This window comes from Neofelis nebulosa, chromosome 4 (assembly GCF_028018385.1).
Source record: "Neofelis nebulosa isolate mNeoNeb1 chromosome 4, mNeoNeb1.pri, whole genome shotgun sequence".
In the NCBI taxonomy this organism is placed as follows: domain Eukaryota; kingdom Metazoa; phylum Chordata; class Mammalia; order Carnivora; family Felidae; genus Neofelis; species Neofelis nebulosa.
Genome location: NC_080785.1, coordinates 137509643 through 137535981, shown reverse-complemented (window position 1 = coordinate 137535981; position 26339 = coordinate 137509643). Strand labels below are relative to the sequence as shown.

At 39.8% G+C, this 26339-nt stretch overlaps 1 long non-coding RNA gene across 3 annotated transcripts in view; it reads right to left on the bottom strand.

The window, feature by feature from the left end:
* Nucleotides 1-26339, bottom strand: part of LOC131509948 (uncharacterized) — a 227078-nt gene that overhangs the window by 140127 nt on the left and 60612 nt on the right. For 2 of the 3 annotated variants that reach the window (XR_009260820.1, XR_009260822.1), the window contains exons 2-3: nucleotides 6711-6798; nucleotides 5692-5782 (exon numbers count right to left, since the gene is read on the bottom strand). This is a non-coding gene — a long non-coding RNA (uncharacterized LOC131509948). Of the gene's footprint in view, nucleotides 1-5691; nucleotides 5783-6710; nucleotides 6799-13696; nucleotides 14068-26339 lie in introns of those variants that run through there. The other variant, XR_009260821.1, reaches the window with a different exon arrangement.

The window sequence follows — 26339 nt, the reverse complement described above, 5'->3', positions numbered from 1 at the left end:
CTAATCTATAACCTAACAAAATTACCATTTTTGTCTGCCATGAAACTGCACTTTAAAGACTTCAAACTCCAGGGAGTATAATTAACTGAAGACCTAAAGGCTACAGTCTGAAATCTGCCACCACATTTGCACCCAGCCCTCACTTTTCCCACAGGCTGCTCCCACCATCTGGGTGTGGTGGGGATACTAAAGCAATTTTATTACTGGGCGATATGGGGCCCATCTAACAGCCAACTTTGGCTCAAGGACTCCTCAGTGGCTTTGCCAAAGCTCCTGAGACAGCACAGCAATCTAATATATTTTCATCAAATTCCCTTCCCCCTCACTTTACTTGGGGCAGGCAGTTTCGTCATCCGATGGCATTCCCAGTCTTACCAGTTCCTTCCCCATTCTCCATCCCAGGTGTTTCCCCTAATTAAATTCTTGCTCATTTAATCCCATCTTGGCAAATGTGTCTCAGACTAATACACGGTCTTTTCCCAAAAGTTCAAGAACCATGAGGTCCTCTGGCAAAGTAAGAAAAAAAATGAGAATCTTAACAAATAGTAAAAGCATCTTGTCATATACATATTAACCCAAGGTAATTGTGAAGTGAAGAAGAGTTGACCATGTTATAGTTAATTTTCCCCCAAATAACCTCTTGATCGCTTTCAAATTCTCTCCTGCCACTTGGAAATAAATTAGGAGGGCAACAAAATTTTCTCTAAAGATTTGGCAGACTGCATATTATTGACTATTCCAAATTACTAAATGAAAAGTAAAATTCCATCAATTATCCAATCACTTTATTTAAAAAATTTTTTTCAACGTTTTTTATTTATTTTTTGGGACAGAGAGAGACAGAGCATGAATGGGGGAGGGGCAGAGAGAGAGGGTGACACAGAATCGGAAACAGGCTCCAGGCTCCGAGCCATCAGCCCAGAGCCTGACGCGGGGCTCGAACTCACGGACTGCGAGATCGTGACCTGAGCCGAAGTCGGACGCTCAACCGACTGCGCCACCCAGGCGCCCCTACTTTATTTAAATATCAAACATCTGGAGGCTGATGATAAGCAGGTTAAGAATTCAGGATGACTGAACTGTTCCTTAATCTTTGGCCAGATTTAACCTAGCGTAGACGCAATCCATTAGTCCTGAATTTCAGTGTATTTGCACATTTTTGTCTTGGTGTGTGTGAATCACTTCCCCTGGATGTACAAATGTCCATACAATGTGAAGTCTTGTGTAGCTCCCCCATCGGGAAGTCATTGTCATATTCCACTTCAATCTACTGTCTTCAGCTTTAGTTATAACAGATTTCTTTCTGCTTAGTTTGTCTTTTGGACTGTCACACTTTTAACTCATGTTAGTAGTCCCATAATTATTCTTGGCACATCTGTCTTCATCACACATTTGCTGAACTGAATCAAATGTGAAAAAGTTGGGAAACGCATGCATTAATATTGCAGGAGACTAACGTTTCTGCAACAGATTCTGGCACAGGAGTTGGGAACATCCCTCCTGGATTCATTATTGGAATCAGAAAATATGTCATTGAGAGGATCTCAGGGAAGGAAATGCCTGTTGTTGACAAAGGCCTTGAACACAAAACAGAGCAGATAAAATTGAGAACAATGAGTTCTAATCCTTCCACATGTGGTATATTTACAGCCATGACAACTGAGGCAAGACTTGCAGAGGCATGCCTCATTCATTGTGAGGAGAGACGGGGTGTGTGTGTGTGTGTGTGTGTGTGTGTAGTCCTGGGGATAAGAGCTGTGCATTGCTTTTTTGTCTCTGATCAGACAAAAAACAAAGTCTTTATACTGCACTTCTGAAAACAGGTTAGATATCTTATTTTAAATGATTACAATAGAGAACAGTTACTAACATAGCTCCCACCTAAACATGTGTTTAGGTCTCTAAGGGGTCCTTTGTTTGGTTGGTTTTATTTGTGGGTTTTTTTTTTAATTAAAAGAAGACATAATATCTAGCCATGGTAATAAGAAAATATTATTAGAGGGAAGCCTGGGTGGCCCAGTCAGTTAAGCATCTGACTCTTGATTTTCACTCAGGTCATGATCTCACAGTTCCTGAGACTGAGCCCCAATTCAGGCTCTCTGCTGACAGCATGGAGCCTGCTTGGGACTCTCTCTCTCTGCCTCTCTGCCTCTCTCTCTCTCTCTCTCTCTCTCAATAAATAAACATTAAAAAGAAAATATGATTAGAAAAATAATGAATTCTTAGGATATTAGTGTATTAGTAATATTCAACTAGGAAGTAGAAAGCATCGATATCAATTTCTAGATCTGAATTTGCCACAAATAACAATGCAACCTAGGACTACCCACCTAAACTGAGACCCGGCAACCTTATCTATACACAGGAAAGGGCTGAAGTGTTTCAGTTGAAAACTGGTGGATAATGGGCCAAGTTCTGCCTAAAGATATGTTTCCTATGGCCAGTCAGCATTTTTTTTTTTTAACTAAATTAGTTGCTTGGCTATAACTCAAGACATTTTGCCAGAAGAAGAAACACAATTTCTGGTTTCTTTTGAAAAATTAAAAGATCCAACCAACCTCATCTTACACTTCCATATGACAACCACTGGGTAAAGCCCATGTTCCCCAAGTACACCTGGTACACTTTACTCATGAAGCCTGACTGCACTTGACAGACACCAGAATGTGTGACTCCTATACTCCGTGATCTGAAAGGGCCCGTCTAGTTCTCAATGTCTGTGAGCCCAGAATATAACTAAGAGTCTAGAAACAAACCCATAAATTTAGGGTCCCCTGATGTTCAATAGTATTGCAAGACAATTCAATAGGAAAATAAAAGTCTTTTCAACAAATGTTCCCAGGACAACTTGACATCCACATGCAACAGAATAAAGTCAGGCTCTTTCCTCACATCATACATAAAAATTAATTCAAAATGAAAAAAAATAACTCAAAATGGATCACAAACCTAGATATAAGAGATGAAACTATAAAACTACTAGAAGAATGTAGGCAAAAATCTTCATGATCTTAGGTTAGGCAAGGTTGTCTTAGATATGACACCAAAATCCCAAGTGATGAAAGAAAAACAGATGAATTAGAACTCATAAAAAATTTAAAAACGTTTGTACTTCAAAGGATACCATAAAGAATATAAAAGGCAACCTATAGAATGATAGAAAATATTTGTAAATCATAGATTTGATGAGGGACTCATAAGGAATATATAAAGAACAGGTACAGTACAACAATAAAATAACAAATAACCCAATAAGAAAATGATAAAGGATCCCAGTAGACACTTCTCCAAAGAAGATACACAAATGGCCAACAAATACATGAAAAGATGTTGAACACTATTAGCCAACAGGGAAATGCAAATGAAAATCACAATGAAATATGACTTCACACCCACTAAAATGTTTGTAGTCAAACAGACAAAGGCAACAACTGTTGGCAAAGTTACGGAGAAAGCAGAACCCTCATATGCTGTTGTTAGGAATGTGAAATTTTGTACCCACTTTGGAAAACAGTCTGGCAGTTCACCAAAAGTTTAAATTTAGAGTTACTGCATAACTCGGCAATTCTACTACTAGGGAAATGAAAACATATGTCCACACAATAACATGTACATGAATGTTCATAGCAGCATTATTCACTATAGCCAAAAAGTAGAAACATCCAAAGGCCCATCAGTTGATTGATGGATAAACAAAATGTGGTATGTACTGGAATATTATGTGGCAATAAAAAGACACAAAGTCCTGAAACATGCTATACAAGGATAAACCTTTAGGACAGTGTGCTAAGTGAAAGAAGCCAGATGCAAAAAAAAAGCCACAGATGACAAGATTCCAATTATACGAAATGTCCAAAACAGGTAAATGCACAGAACAGAAAACAGATTGATGGCTGCCAGGGGTGGGGGGTAGAAGGAATAGAGAGTGATGGCTAACCAATATGGGGTTTCTTTGGGGAGTGATAAAAAATACTGTGAAATTAGACAGTGGTGATAGCTGTACAGCTTTGTGAATATGCTAAAACCCACTGAATTGTATGTTTCAAAAGGACGGATTTTCTGATGGATGAATTATATCTCCATTTTTAAAAGTACATGAGCCTGCAGGAGAATCTAAATTTTCATCTCCATTATCCTGTCAACATTATCAATAGCATCAAATTTCCTTCCCCAGTGAAAGGCTAACCAGTATGAGCAACCCACTTCACTTTAGCATGAAGCAAAGTGAATTATGGCTAATGTGGCAATAAATTTTACTTATGGAAGAATAAAACTTGAGCCTCTTATTTTTTTAAAAAAAGAAAACTTTAAGAAAATTTTTTAAAAAGATGTATGTTTACTCTTCTTTTGAAGTTTAACATTTTTTATATTTTCTTCTCCAATAAACATCTGAACTCTATAGGACCACGTGAAATACATCTCCTTTTGTCTGCAGGCTGTTTCTGGGCAGGGAAGACATACCCTACCCTAGTCAATGACAAATTGATTCATTTAAGCTCGAACATCCTATTGCATAATTACCCTTAAGGCTGTGAGCTCACGGTCTCTTCTGAATTTCAGATCAAGCTGGGACATCTGGGAAATGGACACACTACAGAGACTCATTTCAAGCCACCTTCCCCCCATTCCAGTACTGGAAAATGGCCAGTTGTCTTGTAATGGGACTACAACAAAAATCAATTTCCAAATTGAAGGGCAGTATACCAGCGAGTGAATTATACCATCGCTTTAGTATTCCTCTTCTTGACCAGGCACAAAAGTTAGTGAATTATGTAACAGTATCCAACCAAGCTGGGCAAAATTCAAGCATTAAATGTGAAAACATGTTTGCCCTTAGAAAGGGGTTCACATGGAAATGACCATGAACACAGTTATGAGTGCATATATAATGAGAAGCGGGGCGGGGTGTATGTGTGAAAATATGTTATTTTCTAAGTTGGCTGTTTGAACTGGTTTGACTAAAAGGAGTGCAGATTCTTTTTTGGCAGAAACTTTTCCTTTGTTTAGAAAAACACCTTTATGAATCTCCTCAAGCCCTGGCTGAGATCTAAGAGATCCAGAAAGAGAAGAATAAAATGGATTTACGTAATAAAATAAAAACAATTCCTTAAAAAGTAACTTCCCTAATGGTGTTGGGCAAGATGATGCCTTCAGATCCATCCTTCAGCCCTGCTCTATGCACTGTGTTTAAACTCCATGGATGGCAATGAACAGACTCCCTAACCCACTGGCTTCCCATTGGGTTCGGCCCATTAATGGGAGGTAATTGCCAAAGACTGGAGAGTGGGAGGAGAGTGAGTCCAGGGTGTTTATTCCCCAGCCTCTCTTTATGCTAGGCCTCTGGCTAGCAGATGTTACGCAACCCGCAACCAGTCTGGGTTCCAGAGTCTGTTTCTCTGTCCTTGTCCTTCAGGCCTGAAAGCAGTGACAGCTCCCTGCTCTTCCCTGCCATAGAAGTGCTGCTTCAAGACAGTCACTTCTGCTATAAGCAACGTAGGTGTTCTCGAAACCATCATGCTCTGCAAATTTTTGTCAACAATACCAAGGAGCTTATGGGAAAATGGGGTTAGAGGCACACAAACTGTACCTATGACATCTTAAAAACAGAGGAACCTAACAAAAATGGTTGACGGTGTTACACTTGTTACACAATTAAGAAACACACAAAGACAATAAATGTTGCCTTTTTACCTTGAACAAGACCTTGAGATGTGCTTGTGGAAGTACATTTCATAAGGGTTGCAGCTTGTAAACCGTTGCAAAGCGGCAGCAGGAAGCTTATCTGAAATGCAAAGAAAGTTGCCTTACCAGATGGGCATGGTGTGGCTCATGCGGCTGTGGTGAACTGAGGAGGATCATGGCTGTCTGGGGAGGGGGTGGGCATTGTGTGTATTCCTACACTGTCTGGTTCAACTGGGTGCAGATTTCTGGGTTCACCAAATGCTTTTCATGGATCACATCACGCATAAGCAAATGCGAAACTACGCCCACAGACTTCTGCTCAGGTCATGATCTTGTGGTACATGAGTTCAAGCCCCACACCGGGCTCTCTCCTGTTAACGCAGAGCCCGCTTTGGATCCTCTCCCTCTCTCTCTCTCTCTCTTTCTCTCTCGCTTTGCCCCTCCCCCACTTGTGCTCTCTCTCTGTCTCTCTCTCAAAATAAGTAAGTAAATAAATAAAACAAACAAACAAACAAACAAACAAAAAACTACGTCCAAATCGTTCCAAGGTATATCAATGGCATTGGAACAAATCTGTGTTTTCAAAACAAGTGTTATAACAGAACTGATTGAACATAGCTTATTTCCTTACACTTGGTCAATGACTTTATCAATAACATTTGAGTATGTTCTGTTTCCTATGAAAATACTTAGAGAATTGTGGCAGTCTGGGGACAAGAGTCTCCAAACGGCCTGTAAGAAATTCCTATTGGAAGAAGTTGCCAAGAAACTTTGAAAGATAGTGGTGTGTCTTAAGAAAATTCTAGTGTCTTAACGTTCTATACTATCTCGCAGTCCCTGCCACAGCCTGTCTCACTCACCCTGTTCCCTGCAACAGCTCTGGGTTTGTGGGGCTTTGGGAAATGAAAGGGGGGACAAGCGGCATATAGAACATGAAGATGGGCAGAAAGGACAGTAGTCACAATTGCTGAGAAAAAAACAGCTGAGACACAAGCCCTTTTCTCCCATATCAGCCAAAGAAAAATCACCTTTAAAAGGCATCAGGCAGTCCATGTTCTGCTAATACGGGTGGAGCTCTGTAAGGGGCCCTTCCATTGATTGAGAATTGGACTCCACCTAAAAGGAAAATGAATATAGCTTTGAGTTCCACATTTTCCACCAAGAAAAGCCTTTCAACAATATCTTCCATTCCAAAGGCACTTGTTCTGCAAGCAACACATATTTAGGAGTGAAAAAACTGAATTTTTTCTCCCTTCAACAAGTCCGTTTATTTATTTTTTTTACCTGAGTCAGAACATAAATATAACTGAGGCTCTGCCCAACAATACTACATTAGCCATAGAAGCATGCCCACATGAAGGGATTATTAATCCTCAAAAAAGCCTTGGCAGAATTTGATGAAAGCTGAAATGTATTTTCACAGATGGTTGTGCTATGCTGTATTTGATTTGAAAAATATTAAACAAAGCAATACCCCATTTCTGTTTTATTCCCTGAAAGCAATTATTACATGAAAAGGTAGACAGACAGGACACAGTTAACAAACAAAGACTAAAGAGTTGTCATCAGCCTAGAAATGTTCTGGAAAATAAATGAGAGCCACTCGCCAATAATACGACTATAAAATACAGAAATAAAAAATCTATATTGCGAACGTACACGTACTTACAGCCCACATCACAGTTTGATGAAGCAAGAGATAAATGGCCCAACACTGATTGTTTTTACAGAAATATGACAATCCTCCAAAGAAGAGAAACAGAACATCTCTCCATTCACATAAAAAGCAAATTACAGATGGGGAAAAAAAAATTCACTATGCTCAGAGCAAGATTCAATTAAAAAAATATGTCTGGCTTTGACAGGGCAAATTCCAGGCGTAGTGTATTTTCATAGAAGTTGGTCCTAGAGGAAAGATTTCAGTGCTACAAAGGCCTGTGGAACTTTTCATGGCTTGTCATTATTTCTCTGTAAGTCTAAACAAGGATTTCCGCCTCCTTAGCTCATATTTTCCCCCTAACTGATCCTGCAAGGTGCCATTATGCTTCCGACAGTGTTCTTCCTTTCTGAAAATCACACTGTATAAAGCTGCAGGGTGGATTTTGAATAATAATTAATGCTGCCTTATAGCAGCAATATAACACACGGTGCTTTACCAAGGATTACATGGTGTGTGTGTGTGTGTGTGTGTGTGAATACATATGGTTAAATGGCAGGATGAAACCATGGAAAAGAAGACCAGAGACAGCTTGTCATGTCCCACGCAATGCTTGAAGAACAGCACAAATAGCATTATTCAAACAGAACACAACTCTAACTCTGGGACATCCATTTGTATCTTCAGAAAATTAGGCGGCAGTTATTATCTTTCTGTTGTTCAAATGATGAAACCAACACACAGAACCGCCGCTGGAAGTCACAGGGTTTTTGAGCCAAAACTTCTGCACACATTCCCTCTGGCTTGTCACCTCTCATCCACTTTGTCCAGAGTATCATTAAGAATTTCTAGACATCGGGTTCTGGATCTTGTTAGAATGCTCAGAATGGCTGTCAATGGACAGGATAAGAACTCCAGTAGTCAGGCTTGAATTGTGTGAATAAATGCACCCATTTGGGTGTTATCAAGCTGTTCCATTTGTCTCATCATTTCATTCTTCACTTGACACTGTGACCCTTGGAAAGCCAAGGAAGGTGTTTCTTCGGTTTTCACCCTCAACCTCAGGGTAGCATGGCCCTTATTCTCTGTCCCCTATTGCCCTTTGGAGATAATTGCCTACAGTTTGGTGCCTATATTACATATGTTTCAACCTGTTCTCCAAACATTAACTGTTTGGGATTAAAATAGTTTCTACGAAGCATTTGCAGCCTTTCCTTGAACTCCTGCCAATGTATGGCTCTCCACAGAAAGGAAAATGCTGAGCATTAAAAACGAAACGAGGATTAGTCAGAGCAGATAATAAATAGCCCACTACTTTATGTGGCAGAACTAGAAGAAAAAAACAACAACTTGTTTGTATTTTAATGATTTAACCATGACAACCATTTGAGGTCCTGGTAAAGGTAACAGAAATAAAGGCCCGCGTCAAGAAGTACGGAAAGACTGGAGAGAAGCCGTGCCATCAGAAAACCTATCAGATCATCAGTACTGTGTATGTAACCAGATTATGAGAGTCCATGTAAGTATTCCTGCAATGCATTATTTTCCATGTAAATATTAATCAAAGTAATAGATGATGCAATGAATCCTGAGAATGATAAAGCTAGGAGTTGGGATGATGTCTACAGGATCTAGTCCTCCTAATACGATGCTGTTGAAGGGGCAGGGCAAATTCTATCCAGACCTTTGTCAGAGACTCTGCAGGTTGGGTGGAGAGCAGCCTGGCTGCCACTTGGGAAGGGAGAATCACAGTGGTAATACAATAACAAACGCCACCACCACAAGTAATTTAATCTAACAAAGAACAAAAAAAAAAAAAAAAAGCCCTATATGAAGCTGACGTACTGTTTTCATCTCCATGTTAGAGATGACAAAACCAAGGCAGAGAGGTTAAGCAACTTGCCAAAGGACATACAGTTGACAGATGAGGGAGCAAAGATTTAAAACAAAGCAGCGCAGCTCCTAAGAAACCCTATGCAACCCCCTAACCTCCCTGTATGAGCGGGCTGGGAGTGTCGTGGCCTTTATGCCACATACCATGACAGGAGGAAGCGCTTCGCCAATCACTCACGCATTCCTTCAGACATTCAACAAATGCATAATGTACACCTACTATGTGCCTGGAATTACTGCTGGAGACAGGGATTTCATGATAAACAAGCAGATGAGCTCCCTGCTCTTTTGGAATTCAGTCTAGTTGGGGAGATGGGTGGCAAAATCCAGGCTGCTTACAGAGCTTGGAGGAAAATAATACTAAAATGGATGTGTAAGTTTAACAGGCCTCAGAAGTGCCAAGAGCGCTTACTAAAACACAGACTTCTGGACCTCATCCCCATAGTTTCTCATTCAGTAGGTCTGTGTTTAAGCCCAAGAGTTTATATTTCTAACAAGTACCACAGCTGATAACTGCTGACTTAAGAGCTCTACTTGGAGACCACCACCATAAGGGTTATTTGGTTGGGAGAGAAATATTCTTTGTGTTGTACTGCACCTCGCTTGGAGGTGAGCCTGTGCTTATGAAGAATAGTCACTGACTATATAGATACAATTTTAGACCTGCCAGGAAGTTTCTCTCACCTGCCTTAAAATGTGGACATATTCCCTAGGATGGGTATAACCCAAACCGCCACCAACAGCTATTCACACATGGTACCTGAGAAAACAAGACGCAGATTCAGTAGCTTCTGATACCAAAGAATTGAAAGAAAAAGTAAAATACGAGGCCACAGAGTGACATCTTGAGTACATTATTAACGAACAGGGAGGCAACATTTAAGAAAGTGACCCTATAAAGGCACGGGGTCGTTAAGGAAAGAGCACTATTGCAGGGAATTTCTACCCATCAATCCATGAAACACATTCCATCCTTACAGATAATGATATGCTATCATTTAATCGAAATGATGATTAAAATTGCTTCCAACTGCATGAGTCTGGTTTTAACACATCTTTAAAAAAAAGCCTGAGTGTTTCTTCTCTGTAAAAGGGGGGTTTTCCAGATTCACAACCTTCTTGTCTATTGGAAATATCCATGGCAAGAGTGAAAAGAAGTACTGGGAAAAGGCCAGTTTCTTTCAAAACCATATGTGGACACGAAGGGCAGCATTATCTGTAAGCAAATTATTATATATCATATGTATGTGTGTGTGTGTGTGTATATATATGCATATACATATGAGATAGATATATACATATTATATATATATAAACATATATATAAACAGATATATATATATGGCTTCTTTTCAAAAGAGAGTTAATAGGTCAATGCTATGGGACAGGAGGGCTTCCACTGCAGAATGGAGGACCATAACCATTGACATTTGGCTGACCTTCTTTCCACATTACATAGAATGAATTTCTAACGTGGAGGATTCCATGTTAGTGTGCTCTGCAAATAGCCTTATGCTAAAGCCACAGAGCAGCACAAATAGTTGCATAAATAAATATCCCACCTTAAAGACAAATGCAAGTCATATGGAAAGTCCTTTAAGACTTGGGTATGTGTACTCAGTTTTTAAGAGTCTCTTATGGTTTGGCTCCCTCCCTCTCTAACCTCTTTTTTTGTTCCTTCCCCTCCCCCATGGTCTTGTGGTAAGTTTCTCAGGATCCACATAAGAGTGAAAACATATGGTATCTGTCTTTCTCATTACTTATTTCACTTAGCATAACACTCTCCAGTTCCATCCACGTTGCTACAAAGGGCCATATTTCGTTCTTTCTCGTTGCCACGTAGTATTCCATTGTGTATATAAACCACAATTTCTTTATCCATTCATCAGTTGATGGACATTTAGGCTCTTCCCACAATTTGGCTATTGCTGAGAGTGCTGCTATAAACATTGGGGTACAAGTGCCCCTATCCATCAGTACTCCTGTATACCTTGGGTAAATTCCTAGCAGTGCTATTGCTGGGTCATAGGGTAGATCTATTTTTAATTTTTTTGAGGAACCTCCACACTGTTTTCCAGAGCGGCTGCACCAGTTTGCATTCCCACCAACAGTGCAAGAGGGTTCCCATTTCTCCACATCCTCTCCAGCATCTGTAGTCTCCTGATTTGTTCATTTTTAGCCACTTCTTAACAGAAGACCATGGGGGAGGGGAAGGGGAAAAAAAAGTTAGAGAGGGAGGAAGTCAAACCATAAAAGACTCTTAAAAACAGAGAACAATCTGAGAGTTGATGGGGGGTGGGAGGGAGGGGAGGGTGGGTGATGGCTATTGAGGAGGGCACCTTTTGGGACGAGCACTGGGTGTTGTATGGAAAGCAATTTTGACAATAAATTTCATATTAAAAAAAAAGACTTGGGTATCTGTAATATCAGCATCTGGTTACCCACTGTTTCTCTTGGCCAGGTAATTATAAGCTAACTAGTTTTGTCAGTCACTGAGTTTCTAAGTTGACAGCTCACAGGCCAAATCTGACCCAAAGATGTGATTTGTTTGACTTGTGCATTTTGTTCCTAGTTGCTGTGCCCTTAAAAGCTGATCACGAATGGCTGAAATGGAACATTTGCTCTCTTCTGTGCAACCTTGCTTGTCGCTCTATGGTACCTTTGGCCTGGACTGGGTGACACCTTTACATTACTGGCAAATCCCCTGAAGAGGCTGGAGTGTTTTGACCCCTGCTATTTAATTTACAAAATCAAACTTCAACTCCAGCACTATTTTCCTGTTAATTCCAACTACCTCATATTTTTTTCTTCATTTCACCAGGGGACGGACAGGTTTTTTCCATAAGAATTTTAATTGTTCCAACTGAGGGTTGATGGGGGGTGGGAGGGAGGGCAGGGTGGGTGATGGGTATTGAGGAGGGCACCTTTTGGGATGAGCACTGGGTGTTGTATGGAAACCAATTTGACAGTAAATTTCATATATTAAAAAATAAATAAATAAATAAATAAATAAATAAAAGAATTTTAATTGTTCCTAGGTGAGTGATATAATACCATATAAAACTTTGGGAGGAAGTTAAGTTTCTCAGTAAAAGGGCAGAATTACCTTGTTGTATGACTCCTGCTATGGTCGACATTGCTGATCTGTTTTAGATTGGCTTGGAAATTTTGAGCTGATGAAATGAAATGTCAAGACTGGGAAGTGTCTTGATTTTTTAGCAAAATGGGCATATCACCACCAGACATGAATTAGCCTAGAAAATACATTAAGTTTTAGGAGGTTCAGAGTGGGCTTTAAAAAAAAAACAACTGAGAAGGCTGAGAGAATGTGAAAGGCCCCAAGGCATGTTCATTTTTATTCTGTAATGAATAGGAAATACACTGCAGTAAAAGCAGCATTAATGATTCAAAAACAGCTGGAGATATTGAAACAGAAATTAATCCTACTTACCTAGCTCTTAAAACTAGTAAAAGGGCAAGGTGGGGTTGAAAACTGGTACCTGAAGCAAAATGGAATGTTGGCATTAAGAACCTGTGACCAGTCATTTGTAGGCCACTCACACACAAGCACAGCAAAGCCTCTAAGCGGCAAATCTCACTAATTAGAAATAACTGGGGTGATGGCCACTTGGAATCACTGTGAAATCTGAAGTGTGGACACTTTTTAAGGAGATATAGCAGATTGGTTTCAAGGGCAAAGACTAGCAGCAAGTGACGCTTCAAGGACAGCAAGGTCCCACTGGATCCGCTCAGGGGAAAAGCATTTGTTGTTAGCACATTCATTATACACCTGGGACTGCCACTCAGGCTGTGTCTATCACTGTAAAACAGTTTTTAAAAACTAAATATATCTCCAACTACCTTTTCTATCCTGTTTATGTGACCATTTTCTTCAGAAATGGTTGGAAAGTTTATTTTAGGCCGAGCTCTCTCTTGAGCGACAAATTTCACCATATTGGTGCCCGATGCATCGAAGTTGTCCCAATGATCTTAAAAGTTTTTACTATCATAATTTTTACTGAAACGTGGATGTATGTGTGTGTGAAACATATTCTTGCCACATCTTCTATATTTGTGTAACATTTTCTTTGACCATGCTTGACACACAATGTATTTGTTTCAGGTGGATGACATAGTGATTCAACTTCTTTATATGCTATGCTGCGCTCACCACAGTGTAGCGACCATCTGTCGCCATACAACATTATTACAATATCACTGACTATATACCCTATGCCGTGCCTTTCATTCCTGTCACTTCTTCCTTCCATAACTTGAAAGCTGTATCTCACTCTCCCCCTCACCCTTGTGGCCCATCCCCCTTCCCGCCTCTCCTGTGGAAACCAGCAATTTGCTCTCTGTATTTATAGACCTAAATCTGCTTTTGTGTTTGTTTATTCATGTTTTTCAGATTGCACATATGAGTGAAATTGTATGGTATTTGTCATTCTGGGACTGACTTACTTCATTCAGCGTAGCACTCTAGTTCCATCCATGTTGGTGTAAATGGCACGATCTCATTCTTTTTTGTGGCTGTGTGATACTCATTCTTTATATATACTACATCTTCCTTATCCATTTTCTGTAACTTTCTTGATTGAATAAACTCAATTCTAGGAAGCAAGTCTAGCCTCCACCTGTTCACTTTGTGGTTTCACTCCGTGGGTGTGTTGGGAAGGTATGGACATCGTGACTAGGGCCTTTCCTCACTAATGAATTTGGTGGGGACTTTTAAGCTAAGAGAGAATACATCCAGCAGCCCATTTTACATATTCATACCCAAACCTATTTCAACATCAACTCTTAACCATAACGGAGTCTTAATAGAATTTCCAAGACCAAAGCACTTCATGAATTCCATATTCAGTGACTCAATAGTGAGGTTTAGAATGTTTACAAATGTCTTTGTGTTTCGTTTGGGTCAATGTACAAATAGCTTGCTCAAAGATCCTCGAGAAGAAGACCTCCCGGGCTCTCTAAGGAGAAACAAAAGAACTGACCTCAAGTACATTCTCAGCCCCAGGCCCTGAATAATAAGCTTTAGATCTGCAATGTGTGATAAGTCACCTTTTTAGTGAGATTCTGCGAGATTCTATTTAAAACTACACCCCCTCCTCCTTAATTTCTCTCCCTTACCATTTACCACTTTGCACTACAAAATTTACATATTTTGTTTATTTTTGTCTTCTTCCTCTAGAATATAAGCTTCATAAGGTAAGGAATTTTGCCTGTTTCTTACTGCTTTATCTCTGATGCCTAGATGGTCTGGCAGGTAGTAGACAGTCAACAAATCAATGTTGAATAAGCAAACCGCTGAAGACGTATCTAGTGATATAATTTCATCATCTGTGTGCCAGTGGACACTGCATCAGCAAGAGTTGGGTGGGAACACTAATACTGCCATTTGCAAGCTCAGTGGCCTCAGACAAGGGACACTTTCTCTGAGTCTCAGCTTTTTCATCCCTGAAAGGTAGATAAGGATAGTTTCTTTCCCATAAGGTTGTAGGAATAACAAAACAAGGACATGTCAGGATAGCCCTCGGCATGGTCTTAGGCACACTGTAAAGGTTCCCAAAGTGTTGCCTGTTATTACTGCTGCTGCCTTAATCCTCACTCATAAACTTATGCAGAATAACAATCGGTGAGTAGACAGAATCCCCCAGCTACATATTTCTGCCCCCATCTCTTCCGAGAGCTCTGACACAGAAGTAGGGAGAAATTGGTGAAGAAGCTGCCTTAGTCTTGCTCCTATCTTGCAAAACCCTTTCTTGGGGCTGGGGGTGGGGTGGGCCTCCTGCATGCGACCCCACGCAGGGCGGTGTGCGGCAGCCGGCCTGCCTGCCGCTGCGTTGTGTGCTTTGTAAATCAATAGGGCATTTGGGTCTCAGGCTGTCCACTCTGCTACCCTTCTGAAGTCTTAACTACACTTTAAAAGCAATTATTTTGCTTCTAGCTTTGGGAAGGAGGACGTGAAAAGAGGCCTGGCTGAGGCAAAGCTCCTATTTCAAGGCATGTCAGGGACCAAGATCGATGACGTGGAGATAACAGGGGAAATGGATGTAAAACATAACCTCAGGTAGACTCACGACCAGGCCCACACAGAGTTCTTCCCCTGCTTCAGAATCAAGAGGAAATCGAGTCACAACATTCAAAACCAGGGACAGAGAGCTGCAGAACGAAAGAAGGCTCAGTAACACTCACTATTCGGAACTCCTGGAACTATAAAGTCTTAGCACTGCACCACATGGGGGTCTGTACACACAGATGCTTCCAAATAATGCCTATTTTCCTACTTCTTCTTCTCTGTGTTTAATTAACAATAATTGGTTAGAATTAACAATAAAGGCTACTGTTTAAAAGTTCTCATTCTATGTCTAAGCTCTTGTTTAGCTCCTTGCAGCAAACTGTTGAAATAGAAAGCATTGACTCATGTGCCCATTTCACAGAAGGGGCTTAAAGAGGTTAAGTCACTTTTCTTTGGTCATAAAACAAGTAAGCAGCACAGTCAGAATGGGTACCGAGATCCGATTCCATCCTAATATAATTGGACACTCTGCTCTGTATTATATAACACCATAAACTAAATTAGATCCTCTATAAGGCTCTCGTAGCTCCTTGTACTTTTCCTCACAGCATGGAACTGAATTTGTAAATAAATGTAAGGATGTGATTACTTGCCTAATATCGGACTCAGTACTAGAAAACACATTGTTATTATAATCGTTTTTGGTATCACCGTATTTGCAGCACAGAGCACAGGTCGAATTCACAAGAGAAGCTCTGAAAATATCTGTTGAAGATCTGAAAAAAGACAAAGTGGACAAAAATTGAGATTTCAGGTTAAGATGCAAATTCATTTAGTTGTCTTAAATAAGTAAAAAACACTCAAAACCCATTTATTCAGTGATTTTCCCCTTTCGAAGGATACAATCAACGCGTAAGCATTTCTAATAATCCTTCACATAGATATCCCACAATAACATGGAAAATTCAAACAATTCTACAACCTTTATTGCTTGACTCTTTCGCTAAAGAGGTACCGGTATATATCTTACACCCTCTTACCTCTCTTTACTTCTAGTTCTCTGTAGAATCTTTTTTTTGTAATGCTTGATAACATTTGTGGAATGAACCAATCAAAAATCCTGCTGGTCAGCTGTTGTGGTATTTTAATGAAATAAAAAATGCTGGCACCTTTATAAACACATATAAATCTTTCCTGACTGACACAAATTTTGAGATTTGCAGCACAAATTACTTTGTGATTTTATAACATCCACAACACAACGGAACAATGTCATTCCTATTCAAGGAAGAAACTCTATGGTCATGAACCCAGGCAAAAGGGAAAAGGCCTTGCTGTTTTAGTTTGGTTTTCCCAAACAAAGTAGGGAGGTAAACCACAGCCTCTGACCATGTATATAAACATTTGGAAAACTGGTTGAAATTGCTTACATGTAAACAGCAAGAGATTAATACTGTACTTCTGAAACTGACTTTAATGAATCCTGTGAGATTTCACCACACAAAAAGCTAAAATTATTGTTCCCAGAAATAAATAAAAGGAAAGCAATGTAAGAGTGTATCATACCCTTCTCTTAGCAAAACAAAATAAAACAACAACAAAAACAACAATAAAATGGATAAAACAAACAGAAAGAAAAAGAACAAATACTCTTTGGGGAAGGGAAGGAGTGGTGATGGAGTGTAAGGAAGGAGGAACATTCTGTGAGGCAAGACAAAGAACATTTTGGTGCAATGAAAAGGAAACACAGAATGAAGGATGGGATACAGTGTGGGAAATCAAGGAATGGAAAGAGAATGGATACAGAAGCAGAGGAATCCAGCTCCCGGCTGGTAAGCCAAATGCCACAATAATCCAATTTTAATTATACGTGAGTCCCATCTCTGCTATTTGTTTAATTTTATTCTCCTCAGCAAATACAGAGACAGCTGTTTCCCTTTTGACACAATTATCTTTGTCTAGAAGCTTTCGAAATGTTCCTTTGAAAAGTTTGCAGAACTTACAAGAATCCTGAACCTATTAAGTGACAGATCTTTTGGATTTTAAACAAGGAAAACATTTTTTTTTTCAAGGCCTTAACTCCGAAACCCAGAGGATCAGAAATGATAGAACAAAACGCTTTGAAACTCAAAGTAGGATGAACAGCAGCACTTGTTATGTTGGAAGTCAACAACCTGACCATTAGGCTTAATTATATTCTGAATGAAAAACTGACCCAATGCGTCAATACCTTAGTTCAATACTCAGAATCTGTACTTAATTGTGGATGGCACTGGAACATAAAGTCAAGTAGATTTTAGGATGAGTGGTCACACTGGCCATGTCAGTGAAGAGACAGAAAGAGAAAACTGAGGAAGTTAGTCAAGAGAGAGTAAAGATTACAAAAGCAAAAAAGCGGGGAAAGACCATGAAGGAAACAAAAAGGCTAAACAGGTGGCCCCAGAGAGACAGAAGTATCTTCCATTCCTAACCATTTGCCGCCTACTACCTCATGAAGATTTGGAATCCAAATTTGTGATAAACATATAATGGCCAATATTATTGAGCACAGATCCAAGGCATCATACATACACTGTTTCATTTCATCCTCCAACAACCCTATGAAGAACTGTTATTATTCCCATTTTACAGATGACAAAACCAAGGCTTAGATCTAGTAATCTGTCATCACAAGTCTTATGATTAATGACTGGTAGCAAAGGATTAAAACTCAGTTCTGTCTAGTCCCAAAGCTCGTACCCTCAAACCCAACTACGTTGCTTGTTGTAGCCATAACTGACCTTTCTCTTTACTTGAACAAGCTTGAGAGTTTCTTTTTATAGAAATCAGCCATCCCCAATTAAGACAAAAATGCAAAACTTTAAGATGTTGGGCAAGGAGGAAATCTCACTACATACTGAGGTTATGATACGGAGGCAATTGAGAGGCTTACAGCCCCATTACCAACTATGGAGACCGCAAAAAGATCACTGGTTGCAAGGGGGTAGGGGGATATGAGGGATGAGTAGGTGGAGCACAGAAAATTTTTAGGTCAGTGAAACTATTTGTACAACACTGCAATGGTAGATACGTGTCACAACGTATTTGTCCAAACCCATGGAAGGTACTCCACCACCGGGTGAACCCTGATGCAAACGATGGACTTGGGTGATAAGGCAATGTCAGCATAGGTCCTCCGATTACAAGTTGTGGCAGGGGAGGGGAAGGGAGTACTCTATACTTCAACTCAGTTTTGCTATGAATCTAAAACTGCTCTAAAAATGAAGTTTATTAATTCTAAAACATTCTTTTGGGTATAAAGAATCAGCCTTTAGCTGCGGGTCCCGGCCAACACAACAGAGCACTGACCTGGAGCCAACAGGAGGTAGTGGTTCTCATTTAACGGGGTAAAAATGAGAGGTTCCTTGTCCCAACCTCCCATTCTTTTATTGTGTTCGTAACATCAGAAGCAAATTTTTCACCACGTGTTTAGAAACATCTACACAGTTATATGAAGTAAGCTTTGCAAAGGATAATCCGTAAACAAATGGGACTTTCAGTTGGGACTATGTAGGTCTATTCAATGTTCTCCTCCCTTTCGCAGGTGAACAGCCTATTTCTAAGGAAGGATGCCCCTCTGGAGAATGTATGTTATAACTTGTGATCATCGGCTTCTCACGCAAGGAAACAAAGTCACCAAGCCAAGCCAGGATGTGTCAGCATCCAAGTAGAGAATTTCATCGAATGGGGTAGGGGTGCACGAAGCTGAGGGGAAAATCACAGAAGCATTGTCAGGGATTATCCCCAAACCAGGACCACTATGCAGTCAGTGCTTATCAAGGCATAGTGACAGAGTGTGTAGAGACATCCGAGTATGAATAAAGGGTGTCGTGGTGACAGACGTGTAGCTACAGCACCTGCAAGAGCTTCTGCGATTCTGCAGACACTTTGGCATTAAAATATGCCAACATGGAGGAGTGAAGAAGGCTCTAGGTAGGCATCATACAGCTCTTATCTGGGGGAGTGATAATAAATGGAGGTATAAGCCCTAATGAGAGATGGGTATAAAGACTAGGGAGACCATAGAATTTATCATCCAACAATTTATCATCAGCCAAGACAATTTAGGAGTGAAAGTGAACGCTGTTAGTAATTATACTAGGCATAAACTAGACTGTCTTGGGCAACTTGGTACATGTGGGCTCCCTACTGAAAGCAAACAATGCTTTGCCTTAACGTTGACCCCTATCTAACCACTGAGGCCAAAAGTTCGGGCTTTGGAGTCAGCTGCCCTGTTCGGAATACAAACGTTGTTGCTTATTCATCGTTTGATTTAGGACAGGTTGTTCAACCTCTCTGTGCTGAGCTTTCCCACTTGCCTCACAGAGTTGCTGTAGGAATTAAAGGAGTTAGTTTCAAGGGGCGCCTGGGTGGCACAGTCGGTTAAGCGTCCGACTTCAGCCAGGTCACGATCTCGCGGTCCGTGAGTTCGAGCCCCGCGTCGGGCTCTGGGGTGATGGCTCGGAGCCTGGAGCCTGTTTCCGATTCTGTGTCTCCCTCTCTCTGCACCTCCCCTGTTCATGCTCTGTCTCTCTCTGTCCCAAAAATAAATAAAAAACGTTGAAAAAATTAAAAAAAAAAAAATAAAGGAGTTAGTTTCAAAAGGCTGAGCACGGTGCCTGGCACACAGAAGTCACTCAGTCAGTCATTGCGGTGCCTGGTGGCTCAGTAGGTTAGGCATTTGGCTCTTGGTTTCAGCTCAGGTCACGATCTCATGGTTGGTGAGATCGAGCTCCACATCGGGCTCCGTGCTGACAGCACAGAGCCAGCTTGGGATTCTCTCTCTCTCTCCCTCTTTCTCTGTCCCTCCCCTGCTTTCCCTCTTTCTGTCTCTCTCAAAATAAATAAACATATTTTTTAAAAAAGAAGGTAGGTTCCATATTTGCTGCTTTCCCATCTTTGTATTTTGTGATCATAGAACCGTGTATCTTACAAAAAAAAAAAAAAAAAAAAAGAAGTCTCTCAGTAACAACAATATCATTATCATCAGTGTAGTATGTCCAGATATACAGGTATATGGTGCCTGGAATCTCAGCGGAGAAGCAGTTACTTCAATTTGTTGTTGGGGAGGGGAGTGGAAAAGACAGGGGAAAGGAAAGGTTTCAAAAATTTTCCTAGACAAGAGTGATGTAACAGTTGACAAAGTATGACCAACAAAAATCTTATTCATTCCAATTTCACTTTTTAAAAAAGTTCTGTGGCTACTTACACAGATACGAAGTAAAGTTACTGATGCAAAACTTATGATTAACATGTTGGTAAGTATAAATGTATAGTAATCAAGATTACAGTGGGAAAAATTAAACTCTAGTAGAATGACATTTCTATGTCTCATAGAATTAGCAGTTCAACATTCATTCTACCATTGTATGAACGCAGGAAACCCTAAATGAGGAAGCAACACTTTGGCTGGTTTCCAAGTCCTGACTACCCATGACATACATGAAATCTCACTCTTTCATTTTGGTATTTCCGGACCTCAGTCTGACCTCCCACCATTTTCACTGTTTAGTCTCTTGAATTTATGCACATTCATTCTGATAACACCAGTTAAATTTCAACCCTGATGGCGGGTAGCATTTATTTAGCAATTATTCTGTGCGAAATGGAATGTTAAATGTTTCATGTAAATTATTCCAATTAAACTTTGAATCAATCTATGTTAGAGAACTAGATAATCCTCATTTCACAAAGAGAGGCCCAAGAGATGTAAGTAAGTCACCCTGGGTCACTGACCTAGGAATCAAACATCATTCAGCTTTAACCCAAACTTAGGCTCCTAAGCCCCTACCATAGTAACTATACAATTAGCTCTGGTCTTTGTGTTCTCAGCTTATTCACTATGAGCAACAGTGGATAGACCTACACAAGTTTTAACCATTTTTCTCCCTGACCAGTATTTTTGGATTCACAAACACACACCTCTTCCCAGCTTTGTCATGCCCTCAAGCAATAGCCCACCCCCACCAAATGCCTGGTATCATCTCACTGTGGAAGGTTTTACTTAAAATCTGCTGTTCCCTCTACCAATAATCCCCCTGCCTTACAGAACGTTCTCTCCCTGGCCACAGAAAGGAGGTATCTGTTTGATTTTAATCACTCTCCTTACAACCCCAGCTCAAGGGGATACAGGTAAAAACAAGAAAAGGAGTCAGCTGAAAAGACAAAGTTCTTGGCTCCAAATTAAAAACAATTCCGAACACTCCATATCTGAAAAACGTGCACATGATTCCTGGGAGGGACTTGGAAACGAGCTTGCCTCTTACACTAATATATCAACTGTCAGCCTCTAAGCATTGGAGGTTTAAAGACACACGCTGTTCTTGTTATGGAAGGCATGTTCTTGAGGGTACATCCGTAGCAATTCATCACTACTTCAAAATCTGGTGCAAATTTCATCTAGCTTTGGAATCCAACATTTATGTGTGTTTTAGGCGTATAAAATGATCTTAAACGAGATTATATGTGTAAGAGCCAGTGAAAAGTTAGAAGGCTCTTACAAATGCAAATACTGTTGTTATTAGAAGAACATTAGTTATTTAATACATGTGAGCCTCTTACATAGTATTCTCCTAGGGAAATGGGTTATGGCTTTATTTTTTCAATGTTTTATTTAAGGTCTGTTTTGGTATTTCAAGTTTCTATTTAAATTTTAGTTAACATATGGTATAATATTGATTTCAGGAGTAGGATTTAGTGATTCAGCACTCACATATAACACCCAGGGCTCACCCCAACAAGTGCCCTCTTTAATGCCCATCCCCCATTTAACCCACCCCCCCCACCTCCTCTCCAGCAACCCTCAGTTTGTTCTCTACGGCTGAGAGTCTCTTATGGGTTGCCTCTCTCTCTCTCTCTCTCTCAACTTCCAGTAAATCTGACTTTCAATGCAATGCAGACAGACATTATTTTCTTATTTTTGTTTTCATTCTATCGCTGTTGACATATTTTAAATTAGTCAGTGAATCTGTAAGGTGCCCAAATGAAGCAGCATGGGCTCCTCCAAACACCATCACTACTTAGCTGTAATGCAACTGACTGGAATAAGAAATGCAGAAAAATAACTCTTTATTATTACCTGTACAACCTTTTCAGCTCAGGCCACACTAATTTGAACAATGCAATTATTCAACCAAGTCTGTGATGAAGGTTTTCTTTCTGTTCTCTCTGATGAAGTGAGTTGTTTAAGCAAATGAAGGTATAAATAAAATAAGAGCTCAGAGGAGAAAGTTTAAAGACAATTTTTTAAAGTTTTGAATATATCCTCAGGCAACAAAACAAGAAATGTTAATGATTAAATATAGGCAATCAGGTATTACCTAAACTTATACACCTCTTTAAAAACATTTTAGTGATTGTCCAGAGGTTTACAATATACATACTTGATTAATCAAGCCACCTTCAAATACTATGAAAGCGCATTATATGATATGCCAAATGGCATTAAATCCCTTTTGTTATATAATGGATAGAAATGAAAATAAATTTGAGCTACTACACTATACATTTCAGTCTGTTTTCATTAATTCAGACAGATCATTCACTTTGCCTCCCTTTATGCCCTTTGACTCTTACAGTCTGGGCTACTGGAAATGTTCTATATCTTGATGTGAGTGATGGTTACACAGGTGAATACATATGTAACAATTCATTGTGTCCTTTATTATATATATGTTATACTTCAATTTTTTTAATATGAAATTTATTGTCACATTGGTTTCCATACAACACCCAGTGCTCATCCCAACAGTTGCCCGCCTCAATACCCATCACCCACCCTCCCCTCGCTCCCACCTCCATCAACTCTCAGTTTGTTCTCAGTTTTTAACAGTCTCTTATGTTTTGGCTCCCTCCCTCTCTAACCTTTTTTTTTTTCCCTTCCCCTCCCCCATGGTCTTCTGTTAAGTTTCTCAGGATCCACATAAGAGTGAAAACATAAGGTATCTGTCTTTCTCTGTATGACTTATTTCACTTAGCATCACACTCTCCAGTTCCATCCACGTTGCTACAAAAGGCCAGATTTCATTCTTTCTCATTACCACATAGTACTCCATTGTGTATATAAACCACAATTTCTTTATCCATTCATCAGTTGATGGACATTTAGGCTTTTTCCACAATTTGGCTATTGTTGAGAGTGCTGCTATCAACATTGGGGTACAAGTGCCCCTATGCATCAGCACTCCTGTATCCCTTGGGTAAATTCCTAGCAGTGCTATTGCTGGGTCATAGGGTAGATCTATTTTTAATTTTTCGAGGAACCTCCACACTGTTTTCCAGAGCGGCTAAACCAGTTTGCATTCCCACCAACAGTGCAGTTTTTAAAATGTGATGCATGGTCTAAATCTCCATCAATGTTCTCCCCGAAGGCAGTACCACATTACAGAAAATATGGATGAAGCATATTTTGAAGGTTGTCTGGGTTCCTTGTGTCAACACTCAGAGCTCAAGAGGCTGGAGTCTCTGCTGATCAGTTATCATCACTCCAGTCCTAGAATGCCTTTGTTGTTCCAGCCAGCCCACTTACAGATATTGCCTATTGCTCAAAAAAGCCAGACTCACACCAACAAAGAGGTATCTTGCCAATGAAACAATAAATTACAGTCTACCTGGCAACTGGGGATGGAAGTGAATATTTTTTACCCTAGTCAGATATGAAGAATTCCATCTTAATAATGATGGGAAATCTCAGCAAACTGAGCATCATTCACATTCACTTATTCATCAAGCATTTTACTGTATGTTCATTATGTGCCAGACTCTATGCAGGAACACACAGTCATTATTATTCCAAGGAGCTCACTGTATTTGGGGATAAACAAGCAATTACAATGTAGCAACACGGTAAGTGTGAGAGAGGGAATTGTAGATTCTTTCAGTTGCTAAACTAAAAAATCTAGGAGTCCTGATTTTTTAGTCTCAGACTAAAAAATGTCTCAGACTGGAGACTCAGTCCGCCAAGAATGGCTTAGGACTAGCAGAAATATCCTATATTTCTGTATTATAATGGTGGTTTCACAGGTGTAAACATCTGTCTACACTCATCTAGTTGAACACTTTAAAAGAATGAAATTTGTCAAGAAGTTGATTAAAGTCTGAGTTATCCTTAATTAATCCTTTTCTCTCATCCCAAACTTAATATGCATGATCCATTCAACATCTAAAAATCATCCAATCCATCCACTCCTGTCCATCACCACCATTTCTGTCCAAGCCACCACCACACGTGGGCTACTGGTCACGGTAGCCTCTGACTGGTCTTCTGACCCTTCTTGTGTCACAAACTCCATTCTCCACATTTGTTTATCATGTAAATCTAGATCTTATTTCTTTGTTTAAACCTCTTAAATAGCTTCCAATCACAAATCACACTTAGAATAAAACTCAGATTCCTTACCAAGCCCTTCGAGATGTTAACAGCAGCAAGTCTAAAACTTCTTGGTCTCAGGACCAAATATTACACTCGTAAAAATTAATGAGAAACACTAAGAGATAGGGTATAGCTATTTATATTTACCATTTTAGAAATTAAAGATGAGGTATTTTCATGCCTCTTTTAAAATAATTTTTAGTGTTTGCTCTGGAGCTTATGTATCTTTAATTAATCTACCCTCAATATTATACTGCTCCCCATGGTGTACAAGGAAGTTACAAGAGTATTTTTCTAGTTCCTCTCTCCTCTCCTTTTGCTATTGTTTTCTACATTATACTCATACATTTTCCTAAATAAACAATATATTACAGCTTGCTTTAGACAATGAGTCATCTTTCAGAGCAATTTAAAGTAAAAAAAAAAAAAGGACTTGATATTAATGTTCATTAATGCCATTTCTAGTGTTCTTCATTTCTTCACAGAGATCCATGTTTTTACCTGGAATTATATTCTTCTGCCTGAAGAACTTCCTTTAATATCCTTTATAAAACAGATTCCCTGGTAATGAATTCTCTTGGTCTTTATTTGTTTGAAAAGTCCTTATTTCTCTTTTGTTTTTGAAAGATATTGTCTGTTGGGTATAGAATTCTGGGATGATGGGTTTTTTTTCAGTGCTTTAGACATCACTCCATTGCCTTCTGGCTTGTGGAGTTCTGATGAGCAGTCTTTTTTAATTTCTATCTTTGTTCCTCTTTATATGATGAATCTGTTTTTCTTACACTACCTTCAAGAACTTCTCTTCATCTTTGATCTTGAGAAATTTGATTATCATGTGTCTATGTTTTGGGGTTTTGTTCAGCTAGGGTTTTTTTGGAGGGGGTTGTATTAGAATCCTACTTGGTGTTCCCTGTGTTTCTTAGATCTATAACTTGGCATCCTTCCGATCATTTGATATTTTTCCATAACTCTTGTATGCTCAGCTTTGAGTTTTGTTTTCCATTTGTGTCTCAGACTGGATAATTTCTATTGGCCTATGTTCAGTTTCATTGATTCTGTCCTGAACTGTATTGAGTCTATAGATGAACTTGTCAAAGGTTTTCTTTTTTTTTTTTTTTTTTTTTCAACGTTTTTTTTTTTTTTTTTATTTATTTTTGGGACAGAGAGAGACATAGCATGAACGGGGGAGGGGCAGAGAGAGAGGGAGACACAGAATCGGAAACAGGCTCCAGGCTCTGAGCCATCAGCCCAGAGCCTGACGCGGGGCTCGAACTCACGGACCGCGAGATCGTGACCTGGCTGAAGTCGGACGCTTAACCGACTGCGCCACCCAGGCGCCCCTAGGTTTTCTTTTTTTTTTTTTTATATGCAGCATTGCCATGTGATGGTTCTTAAAATTTTTAATGTTTATTTTTTGAGAGAGACAGAGACAGAGACAGAGTGTGAGTGAGCGAGGGGCAGAGAGAGGGAGGGAGTCACAGAATCTGAAACAGGAACCAGGCTCTGAGCACTCAGCACAGAGCCTGATGCAGGGCTCAAACTCATGAACTGCAAGATCATGACCTGAGCCTAAGTCAGATGCTTAACCAACTGAGACACCCAGGGTCCCCATGATCGTTTCTTATAATTTCCATCTCTCTGCTGAAGTTCATCATCTGAAATTATATACTGTC